Raw genomic sequence first — 16,611 nt, forward strand, 5'->3', positions numbered from 1 at the left:
TATCTCAGCCCTTTTTACTAGTCATAACTGAGCAATAGAGCACCTACTTTTGATGCCCAAGATTCCAAGAACAATTCAAACATCTCATATGGGACTGGGAAACTTCTCTATTGAAATCGTGGAAGTCCAGTAGACAACACTGAGTTCGATGGACCAATAGCCTGGTTTCATTTAAGACAGCTTCCTGTTCATAGCATAGGTGTGTACTGTTTAAAAAGTAATTAGCTTCAGTCCCCCATAAATAGTTGATCGCCATTCATTCAATTTTTAAACAACATAACTTTTTCTTTTGCATTCTTCAAAAGTAGCTATCATGGTTCCCTAAAAAAAAAAATAGTTTAAAAAAGAAGAAAAAAATGAAATCCATTTACAAACAGAGCACACAACATACAGAGACAGTAACAAACACAGTAGGCAATACAGTCTCTCCATCCCCGCACCCATGAACACACCACCTTGGACTTCCATCCCTGCTCACTATGATACCTATACCCTATAATACCTACCCATATAAGTTCTTTAAATAGTTCGCCTTGCAGCATCCTTAAAGTTAACTTTTGCCTTCTTTTGAAGATATGTGAAGGCCAGCCGCCATTTGTTTACAAACTCATCTTTTTTTTTTTTTACCTCAAAGACCATTAGACAGCTTGGCCATTTGTATATGATCTATTAATTTTTCTCTCCAATCACTCTTGAGTGGTTCTCTTTCTCTCTTCCATGATTTAGCTATAACCATTCTTGCTGTGACAAAGCAATATTGGCATATGTCTTTATCTTTCTGATTTATATCCTCTCTAAATAGACCTAGAAGGCACATTACTGAGCTTTTCTTAACCTTACTGGTGAGTATATTATTTGATTCCATAACTACACCTTTCTAAAAATTTGATACTATTGGGCATGACCACCAAACAAGGAAAAAAAGTACCCTTCAGTTTTTTACATCACCAGTAATCCCCTTCATGGGTTTTGTCCATTTTAACTAGTAACTCTGGGGTTATATAGCTTCTGGAAAACATTTTGTATCTGTTCTCTCCAATGAACCCTGCTATTGAGAATTTAAATCCTTTTTTCCAGAGATGCTCCCATTTCTCTTAATTCTATGTTTTCCCCCAAGTATCTGGCCCAAGAGGTCATGACAAGCTTTATTATATTGTCTTCTAAATTGTACTCTAGAATGTATTTATATAATCTGGAGATTAGGCCCTTGTTTCCCATATCGAAAATGCACCCCATCTTAAATTCCGTTTCTTCAAAGCCTACGTTAGCATCTTTTATGAATCTATTTTGTAGTTAATGAAACTGAAACCAATAGTTGATGCCTAGCTCTTCTCTTTCTTTTAGATTCCAATTTTTTTTTGTTAAATAAATATTCCCTATAAGAAACATGATAAAAATATTTAAAATATTGTGTCAGGCTGTGTATAAGATGTACATGAAACATACATGATTTTCAATTTAGATTGCAACATCCAAAATATCTCATATGTATATACCGTATATGCAATGCAGATATTCCAAATTTCAAAGAAATCCAATACACTTCAGTTCCAAAGCATTTTGGATAAGATATGCTTAACCCTTATTTGATGGAGACAGCATGTCCAGAGATCTTATCAAGAATTTGTGAACCTGTTCACCCTTCTTGCATTGTGTGACAGCAACAGTGCCTTCTTTCCTGCTGCAAGAGGTGCTGTCTTCTGAGAACTGATTATGTCTTGCCAGACATTTAATATAAATTCCATCTAATTGATAACCGAAATTTAATCATAGCAGGATACTTCCCGTTTGCATTCAAATAAGGCTGTCCTTTGTCTAAATAACTTTCTCTTGGTTGATAATTCATATTTTAGTTCAAAATGTTTAAAAATGGAAGACAGGCAAGCTTAGATGAAATGTAGACTACACATTACAGTGTGTATTTAATATAAAAGTCATGCATTATTCATTTTTGCAATCTGAATAACTTTGAATTTAGCATTCCTGCTCATCTTTCTTTTGATGAACGATTAATTATTAAAATAGAATATTGTCAGCATATGGTACCAAAAAAAATCTTCGGAAGCAGAATATGAGCTTTGCTCTTAGATAAAAGAGTAATGCACATTTGCATAGTGTTTTATGTAATACATTGGTCCAGCTTTTGAAATACAATGTATGATTTTGAGTACTGAACACAAATTAGAAGTCATCCTAAGTTTTAAGATGGGAACAAATGCAACTCAACAAGCGTGAAAACAGAGTTTCTAGGTGTTGATGAGGATACAATATTTGGACATACAAAAGAACTGCTAAAATCCTTAGGGAATTTCCACATATTGAGATTATGTTGCTATTTCTCTCTTTGCACTGTAGTATGCAGAGCTTCCCTTAATATTAATATTTCCATTGCATTATCTCCTTATTTTCAAACATAAATATTGATTTATTTCATACAGTGTTGGTAGAACATTCATGTCTATTAAGACTTCTCTAGAATATTGTGGTGGTGAGAATTCTTGGCATCTACTGTGTGCTGAAGGTCGCAGGTGTAACCAATGTGTTATGCACCTGTGGTCGACATCCATGTGGCCTGAAGGTCCCTCCCATCTTCCTAGCAGATTAGTATGGGAAACAGTTGAGAAGCACTCAAATTGCTTAGCTGTTTCTGGTTCTAATCAGAGGAACAGTAGTAGGGGAGAGATATACCATGGTTTTCAGTGGTGGACAAAGGGGACCCGCCGACAACTCTAAAACTATCATGTAATCCTTGTAAGAAATAATTAATTGTTAAAATGAAAATTATTGCAAAATACATGCATATTTTTAGTAATTAGTAATTCCAGTGTACATATATTGTACGTATTACTAGCAATGTACAGTAGATATAAATGTAAATACAGATTGTTATAATTGAATTTTAGTTATTATTTTTAATTTGAAATCAGCAGTAGATTGTCTAATGTTTAAGGGGATCCACTTGCCATTGAGAAAGCTTTCTGGTGCTAATCAGACTGGCGGACTGGCCTGGACAGTCTGCTAGACATGGATTTACAGGAAACAACCGTCTGTAGTATCCAGATTTCCCTTTGCAACCCCCCCCCCTCCGTTGCTCAACTATTTTGCCCCCAAGCTACCAGATTGAGAATCAGCAACTCATTTTTATTCATTCATTTTATCAGATTTTAGGATATAGTACAATACCTTAAGATAATCCTAATATCACATGTCAAACACACGGTCCATGTGGTGAATCCGGACCATTTTATGTGGCCCACGAAGTTTTCAATGCCAGGACAATATAGTTACATTTATACAGCTTTACAATTACCATCAACCCTTTGAAGATAACCATAGCCTGATGTGGCTCTCGATGAAAAAGATTTTGACATCCCTAATCTAAATTAATTCACACATTTTATAACACTTTATAAACATTTGCAGCAATTTGACAGATCAAGTAGAACAAAACCATGGATGGATATATCAGAGACAAATCCATGAACTTAAAGTACATGGCTGAATTGTCAAGTTTTAACTTAGCATTAAAACAAGAGTAGTATTAGCACCAGTCAAGCTTCCAAAGGGACCGCATTCCCCAACTGAGGCAGTACAGTTTGACTCTGTGGGATGAAAGAACCTCAGAGATGTTCATGTCTACTCCGTGAAGTTAAAGCTGGCCAACTGAGCATTGCAAAATAGGTAAAAGTACTCAAAACAAATCAAAGTCTGTCCAGGCAGTGCTTCACTTGGATACTGTTTAATGCCAGAGAATTAATATAAAAATACTGTCTTGTGGTGTTCTGGTAGTCATATGCTTGTATCAAGGGTTCCTATAGGAGTCATTCCTTCCAATTTTGTGGACATACATACATCATTAGCTAAGAGTGTCCTTCAGTTGCTATGTATGATTTCCCAAGTCTCCCTCATTCTTGATAGACTTGAAGCATTGTGTCCTTGCTGTATTTCTCAGAATAAAATTGATAATTTAACCCAAGTGTGAGGTGGTAACAACAAAAGCATGAAATAAGTCTAAATGACACCATCATGTCTAGGCTTGTCTGTGACAGAAGGGAATGGATAACTTACCAGACTCTTGGGTATCACATACCTAGAACTTGCATAGGATGCCCTTGCAATGACCTGAAGACAAAAATGAAAGTTTCAATTCTTGGAAAGGAAGACGAAAAACAAACAAACACACGAGTAATCTCCTTCCCTTATGGAAGAGGGTAGAGAAATTCAGTATGCTTATGCCATAGCAAAGCAAAGATCAATGAATGACATTGGGTTGATTCCATAATTGTACTGTTCTCCATTGTGTGCAAATAGATGATCGTTCTGTATCTTATTTTGTTTTGAGGCTAGGAGGAGAAATTTCCTCTGCGCTCCTATCCCCAAAGCAAATGCCAATTGCACACTTCTGATTTTATCCCCCTCATCTATGGTTACAGTTTGGCAAGATTTCTGAGTATGCCAATTAGCAGCCTATTTTGAAAATGAAATGAAGGATGAAAGGCACTCATGGTGCATTTTGCACATTGGGTAAGTGCATCTTCTGCATGAGATTATCTCTCTCTAGGAAAATTGAATGTGAGAAGTACCCTGAGGCCAGAGGAGGAGAGATTGTGTTTTCCTATCAACCACTTGGATGTTCAGTACATTTAGGATACCTTGAATATTTAGTTTTTCTTGGCCTGAGCCACAGTATGACCGCTTTGAGGAAAAGATATCATATTAACACAACATGTGTTATCTAATTCAGTAAGCCAGATATGCAGCAATATGTGACTTTGCCTTGTGTATTTATTTACCTATCATCATTTGTAATGCAATTGACGAAACAATTCTCCAGGAATTTGTTTTTGGCAATGAACCCCTGAATGCTTTGTGTGAAGACATACTGTGTTTCATTTGTTCTGAAATGGTATGATTTCAGGGGGTCCGTGAGCTTGAATTGAAAAAATAAATAAATTCATTGTCTTTTTCTTGACCTCTAACTGAAATCTAGCATTTCCTTCACTCATGAATATAAGCAGTAAATTACTGTAGTATTCATTTATATCACATTACAGTTGCTGCATATCTCAAAAAATAAATTGAAATTATGGTAGTTGTTAGGTAGTGGTTGCATCATGTTAGGTTATACAGTATGGAAATTGTGGGAAAGTTGTAAAAGGTCATTCTGAATAATCCTGAAATTTGATTTGAAGTCATGCTGCTATTGAGTGCCATAAAAGTATCTGCTGCTACATTCTGATGAGGGGTCCGTGGTTTTCATCTGATTGGCAAAGGGGCCCATGGAACAAAAAAATTAAGAACCCCTGTTCTAGAAGTTCTACAAGTTCACTTAGCTTCCTTTTTACCTTTCAGTCAGTGTAGCACTTAGACTTCCTTTTCTGACTGCCTTGCATCCATCTTCTGGTTAGGTAAAGTCAGGTTAGGTAAAGTCAGTTAGATTAAACATTTCTTACCCCATTTCTCTAAGTAGCTGATATGGAATGAAACCCCTATTTCATCTTGGACCGGGGAACAACAGCTTTATCCAAGAGTTCTGTCTTAGGCTGGCATACACTGCTATTTACACTACATTATATGATTAGTGTAGCTCCTGCCAACCTAGCAGTTCAAAAACATACAAATGTGAGTAGATCAATAGGTACCGCTCCGGTGGGAAGGTAACGGCGCTCCATGCAGTCATGCCGGCCACATGACCTTAGAGGTGTCTACAGACAACGCCAGCTCTTCAGCTTAGAAATGGAGATGAGCACCAACCTTGTCACGACCCAGGCTACAGAGCACCAATAACCATACGCAGAGGCCAGATTCTATCTAATATCTTTATTAAGGAAATATATAAAGTTAGTAAAAGCAAATGTAAAAGTTAGTCCAGAAGCAGACCTTTCAGGAAAGGTCAAAATTAGTCCAAAGAAACAATGTCCAATATGGAATATTAAGGTCCAAAGTTGTAATCCAATAACCGAAACACTCACTTTGCCAGGCAAAGTGAGGGGAGATGACAAGGTCCTTTAGTCCATGAACTTGAGCAAGGCTAGGAAATAACTTGATACTTGAAACAAGGCTTGAAACGTGGAACAAGGTAACGAGGAACAAGAACAAGGTCCGTGGAATAACTTGGTAAAATCCGTGAAACAAGGCAAGGGTTAGTCCTGGGAACAAGGCAAGATCCGTAGGTAAACAAAGGCTGGGAAACAGGAGCGGAGGCTGGAAACAAGGCAAGGCTTGAGCAGGAACGAGGCTTGAATCGGAGCGCGCTGTCCAGACACAACTCGCTCCGGAGGCTGACGAATTGACTCCGCGAAGTTACTACGCGGGTAAAACACCTATATAGAGTCTAACTTTCCCGCCGAAGCAGTTCTCTGGGAACCAGAAACGAAAGCTAAACTCTGAGACCAGATGTCTGACTCCTTAAAGATTCTCACGAAAAGCAGACTTAATTGGGTACATTCTTAGCTGCTATCCTCGCACTCCTGCGCGAAGCTGCTTCCAAACCCCTCTGTTGTTTACAAAACTCATGGCGAGAGAACACGGGAGATGTAGGCTCAGGGTTTGTTTGACATACTTCTGGGACACAACTTTCTTGCAGGTGCAAGGTTCCCAGATCTGCCTGGGAAAGATCTGGCTGAGAAGATTCCAGTTCTGACTGGGAAGGTAAAAAACCCAAGTTTTCTTCTTCATCAGGCATTACAATGTCATGAGCAGGACTACAAGGCCCATGAGTCATCACACTATCCCCCTCCTCAAGGCCCCTCCCAAACTGGGACTCTCTCCCCGAGGCGCGAGGTCGTGGCTTGGCGGGATAGGTTTGATGAAAGCGACGGGTTAGATCAGGAGCATGGACTGTGGAGGCGTCTTCCCAAGAGCGTTCCTCAGGGCCAAAACCCACCCAGTCAATGAGATATTGCAGGCGGCGGCGGTGAAAGCGAGAATCTAAAATGTCCTGAACCTCGAACTCGTCCTCCCCATCCACCAAAATAGGGACGGGGGCCGGCCGGTCTACATCTGGCCGCACACCATCCGCCGGAAGGAGCAGGGAGCGGTGAAACACTGGGTGAATGCGCATTGAACGTGGAAGTTGGAGTTTGAAAGTCACGGGGTTTAATTGCGCCACCACTGGATAGGGGCCAATGAAACGGGCATCTAACTTCCGGCAAGGGCGGTGGGAGGGCAAAAAGCGAGTGGACAGAAAAACCCGATCTCCTACCTTGATTTCGGGGCCCGGCTGGCGATGTTTGTCCGCGTGACGTTTATAGTCCTCCTTGGCTTGTTCCAGTTGCTGGAGCAAAAGTTGTTGCACCGCTGTGAGTTCCTGCAGCCAATCTTCTGCTGCGGGAACTTCTGAAGTTTCAATGACAGGGGGAAAGAAACGTGGATGGAAGCCGTAGTTTGCAAAGAACGGCGTTTCTTTTGTAGAAGCCTGGACTCCATTGTTGTAGGCAAACTCCGACAGTGGTAACAGAGAAGCCCAATTGTCCTGTTGGTAGTTTACATAACAGCGAAGGTACTGTTCCAAAGTGGCATTGGTGCGCTCCGTTTGCCCATCCGTTTGGGGGTGATGAGCTGAAGATAAACGAGAGTCTATGCCCAATAGTTTTTGTAGTGCCTTCCAGAAACGAGAGGTGAATTGGGATCCACGGTCTGTGACCAAACTCTTGGGCAATCCATGTAGTCTGAAAACATGTTGGAGGAATAAATCTGCAGTCTCTTGGGCCGTGGGAAGACCTTCACAGGGAATGAAATGGGCTAACTTGGTGAAAAGGTCCACCACCACTAGGATCGTGGTGAATCCACAGGAAGGTGGTAAGTCAGTGATAAAATCCGCAGAAATTATTTCCCATGGGCGAGATGGGTTAGGAAGGGGGTGTAGAAGCCCTGAGGGCTTCTCCCTTCTTATCTTGGAGCGCTGGCATACTGGGCAGGTGTTAACATATTTTTCCACATCCTTGCGGATCTTGGGCCACCAGAAATCTCTTAGGATCAAGTGCATGGTTTTAAATAGTCCGAAATGCCCTGCTGGTTTGCAGTCATGACACAGACGAAGTACTTTTTCCCTGCCCGGTCCGGGTGGGATATAAACATGATTTCTATAGCAAAGCAGTCCATCTTTAAGCGAAAAGGGAAAGTGCAGACCTTGACGAAGTTGGTCCTGCGCCCAGGCATCTGCTTGCTGACTAGCCCTGATTTCTTGAGCACAGATGGGCCCTGGATTAGGGGGAGTTGAATCAATGGGAGTGGATTTGGTGTTCCCCACTGTGAGCGTGGCAAAGTTCTCGGGTTGTAGTAGTTGGGATTCAAAGGTCTCCTTGCGTCCTGCAGCGTATTCCGGTTTACGTGACAGGGCGTCTGCTTGCTTGGTTTGGGCTGGGGTCACATAATGAATCTGGAAGTTGAAACGTTCAAAGAATAAAGCCCAACGTTGCTGCCTTTGATTTAGCTTGCGGGCAGTTCTTAGATGTTCTAGATTCCGATGATCAGTGTGGACTTCAATGGGAAATTTGGCCCCTTCTAGCCAATGTCTCCAAGTTTCAAAAGCTGCCTTTATGGCTAATAGTTCTTTTTCCCAAATGGTATAGTTCCTCTCTGGTGCGGTTAGTTGACGAGAATAATAAGCACAAGGATGAAGGTGATCTCCCACCGGTTGTAGGAGCACAGCCCCAATTGCCACATCAGAGGCGTCCGCTTGCACCACAAAAAGGGTTTCAGGATCTGGATGCTGAAGGATTGGCTGGGATGTGAATAATTTCTTTAGTTGCTGGAACCCTTTCTCTGCTTGATCAGTCCAGCGGAAGGGCCGTTTTCCACGGATGCAGCTAGTGATTGGGTCAGACCAGCGGGCAAAATCTGGAATGAACTTGCGGTAGTAGTTCGCGAACCCCAAGAATCGCTGCACCTCCTTCTTGTTAGTTGGCGCCCGCCATTCCAATACTGCGGAAACCTTGGCTGGATCCATGGAGAGCCCTAGAGGCGAGATACGGTATCCAAGGAAATCTACCTCTTGTAGATCAAAAGCGCATTTTTCCAGCTTGGCATAAAGTCCATGATCCCGCAATCGTTGTAACACCATTTTGACGTGGTTCTCATGTTCTGATTGTGATCTAGAAAACACCAAAAAATCGTCCAGGTAGATTATCAAGAACCTATCTAGATAGTCCTGGAAAATGTCATTGACAAAATGCTGGAACGTTGCGGGAGCTCCGCATAATCCATAATTCATAACTCGGGACTCGAATAATCCGAATTTAGTCTGGAAGGCGGTCTTCCACTCGTCTCCTTCTCTGATGCGAACTAAGTTGTAAGCTCCCCGTAGATCCAGCTTGGTGTAAACCTTGGCTCCTCGAAGTCGGTCTAGTAGATCCGAGATTAAGGGCAGGGGGTAGCTGTTCCGCTTGGTGATATTATTCAATGCTCTGTAGTCCACCACCAAGCGTAATTCCCCTGACTTCTTCTTCACAAACATCACTGGGGAGGCGGCTGGGGATTGAGAGGGTCTGATGAATCCCTTGCGAAGGTTTGTCTCTATGAATTCCCTGAGAGCTTCTTGCTCTGGTTCAGTCAGGGAGTAGAGATGCCCTCGCGGGATCGGGGCCCCCTCCACCAAGTCAATGGCACAGTCATAAGGTCTATGTGGGGGTAACCTTTCGGCTTCTTTTTCATTGAATACATCCCAATACTCGGAGTACTTCTTTGGCAAAGTGATAATGGGCTCGGTGTCTGTGGCATGGCAGACCTTGGCTACGAGGCAATGATTTTGGCAGTACTTTGAAGCAAACTGCAGTTCTCTGTTGGACCAGGAGATGCTTGGGTCGTGAAGTGTCAGCCATGGAATCCCCAAAATCACAGGGAAATGGGGAACCTCAGTAACAAAGAAGGAAATCTCTTCCATATGTTCCCTTATCCACATCCTGGTGGGTTCCGACCACTGGCTTACGGGGCCCGTCTTGAGAGGGCGACCATCAATGGCTTGCACCACACGGGCATTCTTGAAGTCATGATATTGTAATCCCAGAGAGTCGGCATACTCTCTATCAATGAAATTGTTGGTAGCTCCTGAGTCTATCATGGCGTGGATCATGACGGGTCCCCTTTTTGCTGACCATAAGGTGACCACTAGAAGGAACAGGACCCCGGTTGGCGGCTCTTGAACGGGTTTCTTGACCGGGTTGGCGAGCCTCTCTACGCCCGGTCGTTGGCTTCCCCCGCCGGCTGTGTGCCAGCCGCCTCAGACGCCATCGTCTCCGTGGAGGACGCCGCCGCAAGACGGGCGGCGGGCTTCCCTTTGGCTGGGCACTCTCTGGCGAAATGACCCCCATTCCCGCAATACCAGCAGAGATTTAGGCGTTGGCGGCGGGCCTTCTCGGCGGCATCTAATCTGGGACGCACATTGCCCAACTGCATCGGCACCTCCTCGCTCCCTCTGGGGTATGGGGATGGTGGTGGGGGTCTCCACACTGGACGCGGCTGAACGCTGGCGGGAGCGGAGGGTTTTGCCCCAGCTCTACCGCTCTGGCCTCGGACCCACTGTTTTCTGTTGGCAATCATGACTTCAGCCCGTAAACATTGATCGATGAGTGCTTCCAGCGTTTGGGGAGGATCCACCTTGGAGATTTCCTCCAGCATTTCAATGTTGAGACCCTCCCGAAATTGTCCTCTGAGGGCAACATCGTTCCAGCCGGTGTTGTGGGCCAGCACTCGGAACTCGGCTATGTACTGAGACATGGGTCTGTCTCCTTGGAAGAGGCGGCGGAGTTTGTGCCCGGCGGCCTCCAAATTGTCCTCGATTCCCCAGGTCGCCTTAAGGTGGTCCAAGAAATGTTGCGCTGACCTTAGATGTGGGGAGGCTTGGTCGAACAGAGCCGTCGCCCAGTTAGCCGCTGGCCCGTCTAGGAGACTGTAAATCCACGCCACCTTGATGTCTTCCTGGGGAAACTCGGCATCACGGGCCTCTAGATAAGCTTGGCATTGGCGACGGAAAACATGAACCTTAGAAGCTTCTCCAGTAAACTTGGTTGGCAACGCCATGGCCGGAAGACGGATTCCGCGTTCCTTCAAACCCTTTATTTCCCCATCCTGTGCATTGAGCTTATCACGGATTCGGTCCACCTCATCCTTGTCGATGGTGTAGGTAATCGGCTGGCCGCTCGGCCCAGGTACGGTTCCGGTAGACATTCTGGCCGAGGTTAATTGGTGCTTAGGGTGGCGGAGTCAAACTGTCACGACCCAGGCTACAGAGCACCAATAACCATACGCAGAGGCCAGATTCTATCTAATATCTTTATTAAGGAAATATATAAAGTTAGTAAAAGCAAATGTAAAAGTTAGTCCAGAAGCAGACCTTTCAGGAAAGGTCAAAATTAGTCCAAAGAAACAATGTCCAATATGGAATATTAAGGTCCAAAGTTGTAATCCAATAACCGAAACACTCACTTTGCCAGGCAAAGTGAGGGGAGATGACAAGGTCCTTTAGTCCATGAACTTGAGCAAGGCTAGGAAATAACTTGATACTTGAAACAAGGCTTGAAACGTGGAACAAGGTAACGAGGAACAAGAACAAGGTCCGTGGAATAACTTGGTAAAATCCGTGAAACAAGGCAAGGGTTAGTCCTGGGAACAAGGCAAGATCCGTAGGTAAACAAAGGCTGGGAAACAGGAGCGGAGGCTGGAAACAAGGCAAGGCTTGAGCAGGAACGAGGCTTGAATCGGAGCGCGCTGTCCAGACACAACTCGCTCCGGAGGCTGACGAATTGACTCCGCGAAGTTACTACGCGGGTAAAACACCTATATAGAGTCTAACTTTCCCGCCGAAGCAGTTCTCTGGGAACCAGAAACGAAAGCTAAACTCTGAGACCAGATGTCTGACTCCTTAAAGATTCTCACGAAAAGCAGACTTAATTGGGTACATTCTTAGCTGCTATCCTCGCACTCCTGCGCGAAGCTGCTTCCAAACCCCTCTGTTGTTTACAAAACTCATGGCGAGAGAACACGGGAGATGTAGGCTCAGGGTTTGTTTGACATACTTCTGGGACACAACTTTCTTGCAGGTGCAAGGTTCCCAGATCTGCCTGGGAAAGATCTGGCTGAGAAGATTCCAGTTCTGACTGGGAAGGTAAAAAACCCAAGTTTTCTTCTTCATCAGGCATTACAATGTCATGAGCAGGACTACAAGGCCCATGAGTCATCACAAACCTCCAGAGTCAGTCACAACTGGACTTAACATCGGGGAAACCTGTACCTTTATATGATTAGTGTAGACCAGGCATGGGCAAACTCTGCCCCTCCAGGTGTTTTGGGCTTCAACTCCCACAATTCTTTACAGCCTACCGGCTGTTAGGAATTATGGGAGTTGAAGTTCAAAACACCTGGAAGATGAAAGTTTGTCCATGCCTGGTGTAGTCCCATATGATTCAGTTTGAACAGCACTGAACTGCGTTATTTATGCCTACGTTGACCATGTAATGCAGTTCCAATTGCATTATATGGCAGCCTCAATTTCTAAATAGAAAAATATGTTCTGTCTATGTTTGAATAGCCATCTGTACTTAATGCATAGTGCGTAATGACATCACCAGATTCTGTCTCTAGGAGTGCATCTACACCAGGCATGGGTAAACTCAGGCCCGCGGGCCTTTGGACTTTTAGCTCTAGCCCCAGTCTGGCCCCCAGTCACATGGCATAACCCCAGCCTGGGCCCCAGCCCTCCCAGTCACACACAGCTCAGCAGAGCTCTCCTGAGAGCTCTGCACAGCTGTGTGTAAGTCCTCCTCTTCACAGGAGCACATGGCAAGCCGCAGGAGCGCCCTGCTGGCACACATGGCTGTGTGGGGCCATCCTGAGAGTGCTGCACAGCTGCGTGTGAACCCCTCTCCCCCCCCCCCCATGCCAACCACCCCCAGCCTCCCCCCTTTACCAACTGGCCCCCGACCCTGTGTTAACCCTCGTCCCCCCCTCCTGGCCTGGCCATCCAGCCCCAGCCCAACACGTGGCCCCCTTTTTGAAAAGTTTGCCAATACCTGATCTACACTGTAACATTAATGCATTTTGATACCGCTATAACTACCACAGCTCAGTATTATGGAATCCCCGGGAGTTGTAGTTTAACACGGTCTTTAGTCTGCTCTGCCAAAGAGTACTGGTGCCTCACCAAACATCTAATCACAGGATTCCATAGCATTGAGCCATGGCAATTGAAGTGGTGTTGAACTGCATTAATTCTATTGTGTAGATACACCCTTGTTCTTAGGTTTTTACTTGATTTGGAGCCTGGGACAATGCTGAAACAACAGCCCTAGCTGAATATGTATAATATTCCAATAAGTCAGAGAGAGGAGCGGAATCATCCAAAGATTACAGAATACTGATGAAAGTCAAGCCAGATTATCTTGTTGTTTCCTACCTGACTAAATTTATCAAGCAGAATCCAGATAAGAAGGAAAATAAGCTTGCACAGCATGGGAGAGGCGCCATTGGAGGGACCAACTGTAGATATAAAGCACTTAATAAGAACCTTGCTGTTACCTTTTTCGTGGCAATCGTGGGGGATTTGGCCAGTTAATCATGAGAACCACGGGGAACAGCTGTGAAAGAGAAGCAGAGATCTGTCCTTGCCAATACTGTTTCGTCCCCCTTTAAATGTTTGTTTTGTTTCTCCAAGATGTAAATTTCTAGCAAAGAGGATAAATGTCAGAGAATTAAGACTGCTGAGGAAAAGTATTCGAACGATGCACCTTCTAATCTGTAATATGTGATAAAACCAACACATCCCAGAACCTTTTATATGAATCATGTGGAACATATTTGCCAGTTTGATGAATTCAAAACTCCCGTCCTCTCTCTTTCATTTCATTTTATTCTTGACCACACAACTTAAACAGTCAAGATAGACTCTGATCTGGCTGCAGGTGGTTTTTGACTCATTGTGAAATGACTCTTGTTTATAGCATCTTGTTCCAGATGGTGAGTTTACTATGATGTAGGCTGGATAAGGTTTCATTTGGGAATTTAGAGCCAAGCACAAAGTCCAACACAAACAAATAGCCGCAAGGGAAGACTTGGTGCATCTACACTGTAGAAATAATATGTTTTGACACCACTTTGACTGCCATGACTCAATGCGATGGAATTAAGGGAACTGCAGTTTGATGAGACAATAGCATTCTTTGGCAGAGAAGGCTAAAGACTTTGTAAATCTGCAGCTTCCATTGTTCCATACCATTGAGTCATGGCAGTTCAAGTAGTGTCAAGCTATATTAATTCTACAGTCCTTGAATAGTTCTACTCTGGGAAGAATGACCATGGCACTCACGAACATATGAATTATAATTTGCCTCACTATAAGATTTATGAATCATAGAATCATAGAGTTGGAAGAGACCTTATGGTCCATCCAGTACAACCCCCCTGCCAAGAATCAGGAAAATCACATTCAAAGCACACCCCCCCCCAATAGATGGGGCCAATCCAGCCTCTGTTTAAAAGCCTCCAAAGAAGAAGCCTCCACCACACTCCGGGGCAGAGAGTTCCACTGCTGAACATCTCTCACTGTGAGGAAGTTCTTCCTAATGTTCAGGTGGAATCTCCTGAAGCCTTAAATGTCCCCTAAAGCTACTTTGTTTTTTGCCAAGATTTTTAAAAAATGCTTGGGAAAAAACGTTGATATGATATCCATGTTTTTACAATGGAAAATAAACATTCTAGCTAATAGTTCAGCTACTATATACAACATTTAGGGTTTTTTTTTGTCCCATACTAGTCAAATATTTTAAACCAATCTCCTTATTCTTACCTTTGTAAATGAAATCCTGAGGATATCGTTTGCTAATGCAAGTATATTTTTGTGTTATTTCCTGTTCTTTTGGTGGCTCTTTTTTATATTTATCACATTTTATCTCTTTTGCTCCTCTCTTCAAGGTTGTTTCATAGTCATAATATTAAAGCACAAGTGTAACACATCATCTAAATTCATACATCAAGGTTTTTAAAAATGGTATATTTATATCATGCTAATTAAATGCGCTTAAAATGTGAAGTTTAGTAGAACGTCTAGCTTAGAATACATGTCTGATATAAAAAATACTGTTCCAGTGCTGAACAACTTGCTCATCCATGTTCTGCCTGAGGAAATCATATTTGCCACAAATTTAAACTATCAGTGTAGCCTGTCTAATAAAAGATTTGACCTGGATTTGGCAGGCCTGATTTGAATAGCAATACATTGCGGTTTTATACTCAAAATCCCTGAGCATTACTTCTGGCGGTGAATGAATTGACCATTGTGGAATGATGCTTTGCATACAGAAAAGCGTTATGAAGATGTTCATTTTAACTCTTGAATTTCTGCAAGTGTGAATGCCAGCAGGGTTAAGAGGATGGCAATTGAAAAAGAATGGAACTGCAAATTTACAATTCCGTTGGGTTTTCTTGAACAAATTGTGGCCTTGCCATCTTTTTCTTTTATTTGGGAGGAATTGATTGGGACCTGTTTCATTGCAGGAGCAGGGTTGGGCGTATGGAAGCATACTTTTTAAAGTGCTGCTCCTCCATTGTGAAGCACTCTAAAGGGTTAGAGAGCGTACAACACTTGAGAGAACATTTTCATATGTGCACAGCATAATGACCAGAGGAATGCAAAAATGCAGGAGTATGTTAACTTCAGTATCAATGTAATTTGCTGTCTTTAAGCAGAGGGAAATACAGTAATCGTATAACATGGAAGAGTTTTTGACTACTGGCCATGTCTGTCATTTGAAGCAAATTTAGAAAGTAGATTTTAAGAAAAATGAATACAATGGCTAAGCTAACTGAGCATCATCCTATTACAACTCAGTTAGACTCAGTTATGGATGACTTCTGCATGTCGTCTGATCTTTCTATGCTCCAAACCAAAATCGGTAATACTGCCCCAGTGAGGGCGCTGGAACAATCCATAGGTGTAGTTGTACCCTCTGGTGCAATGTGGCAGAATTGAATAAAAATAAGGGGGTGGCTGAAACAGAAAGAACGAAAGAAAAAAAATCTGAAAAACCCTTCATACATGTTTCATCTGTTGTGTAACAGAGTGAAAATTGTAGTGATTACATAATTTTCCATGTGAACACACAAAATGCAAGTTATAATCTATCTGTTGGCAGGCGAGTGTGTTGTGCGTTATCTGAAAGTCCAGCATGCTTTGGCAGGAATTTGTACATCTAATGACTTGCTTGCAATACTGTACTATAAATAGGCAACATATATAAAATACAGTTTAGATTATTTCTTAATTGTGTGATAAGCAGTTAACAATCGCATGCGTGCAATAAATACTTAATTTTTAAATTCATGCTGCTGAAAAAAATTCAAATATTTATAAATTGATAGCAGTGCACCAGGTTCATCTTTCTCAAGGATTATTTTTAAGTTTATTCATAATTTTTGCTTTAATGTGAATATTATATTAGTTTTCTGTGTAATGTGGTTCATTTTAATAATTTCCTTTATAACCTTTATAATTTCAATATTCAATGAGTCTTTCTATAATCTTAATTTACCATGCTATAGGATGTAGATAGAAATATGGGTACATAAAAGAACGCAAATTTGTTACCACATATTTTTGTTTGTTCGCTTAAAGAAGGGGAT

At 42.7% G+C, this 16,611-nt stretch overlaps 1 protein-coding gene across 3 annotated transcripts in view; it reads left to right on the top strand.

Moving 5' to 3' along the window:
- Window positions 1-16,611, top strand: part of ptprg (protein tyrosine phosphatase receptor type G) — a 746,780-nt gene that overhangs the window by 575,043 nt on the left and 155,126 nt on the right. The window lies entirely within an intron of this gene.

Source organism: Anolis carolinensis, chromosome 2 (genome assembly GCF_035594765.1).
Source record: "Anolis carolinensis isolate JA03-04 chromosome 2, rAnoCar3.1.pri, whole genome shotgun sequence".
Lineage (NCBI taxonomy): Eukaryota > Metazoa > Chordata > Lepidosauria > Squamata > Dactyloidae > Anolis > Anolis carolinensis.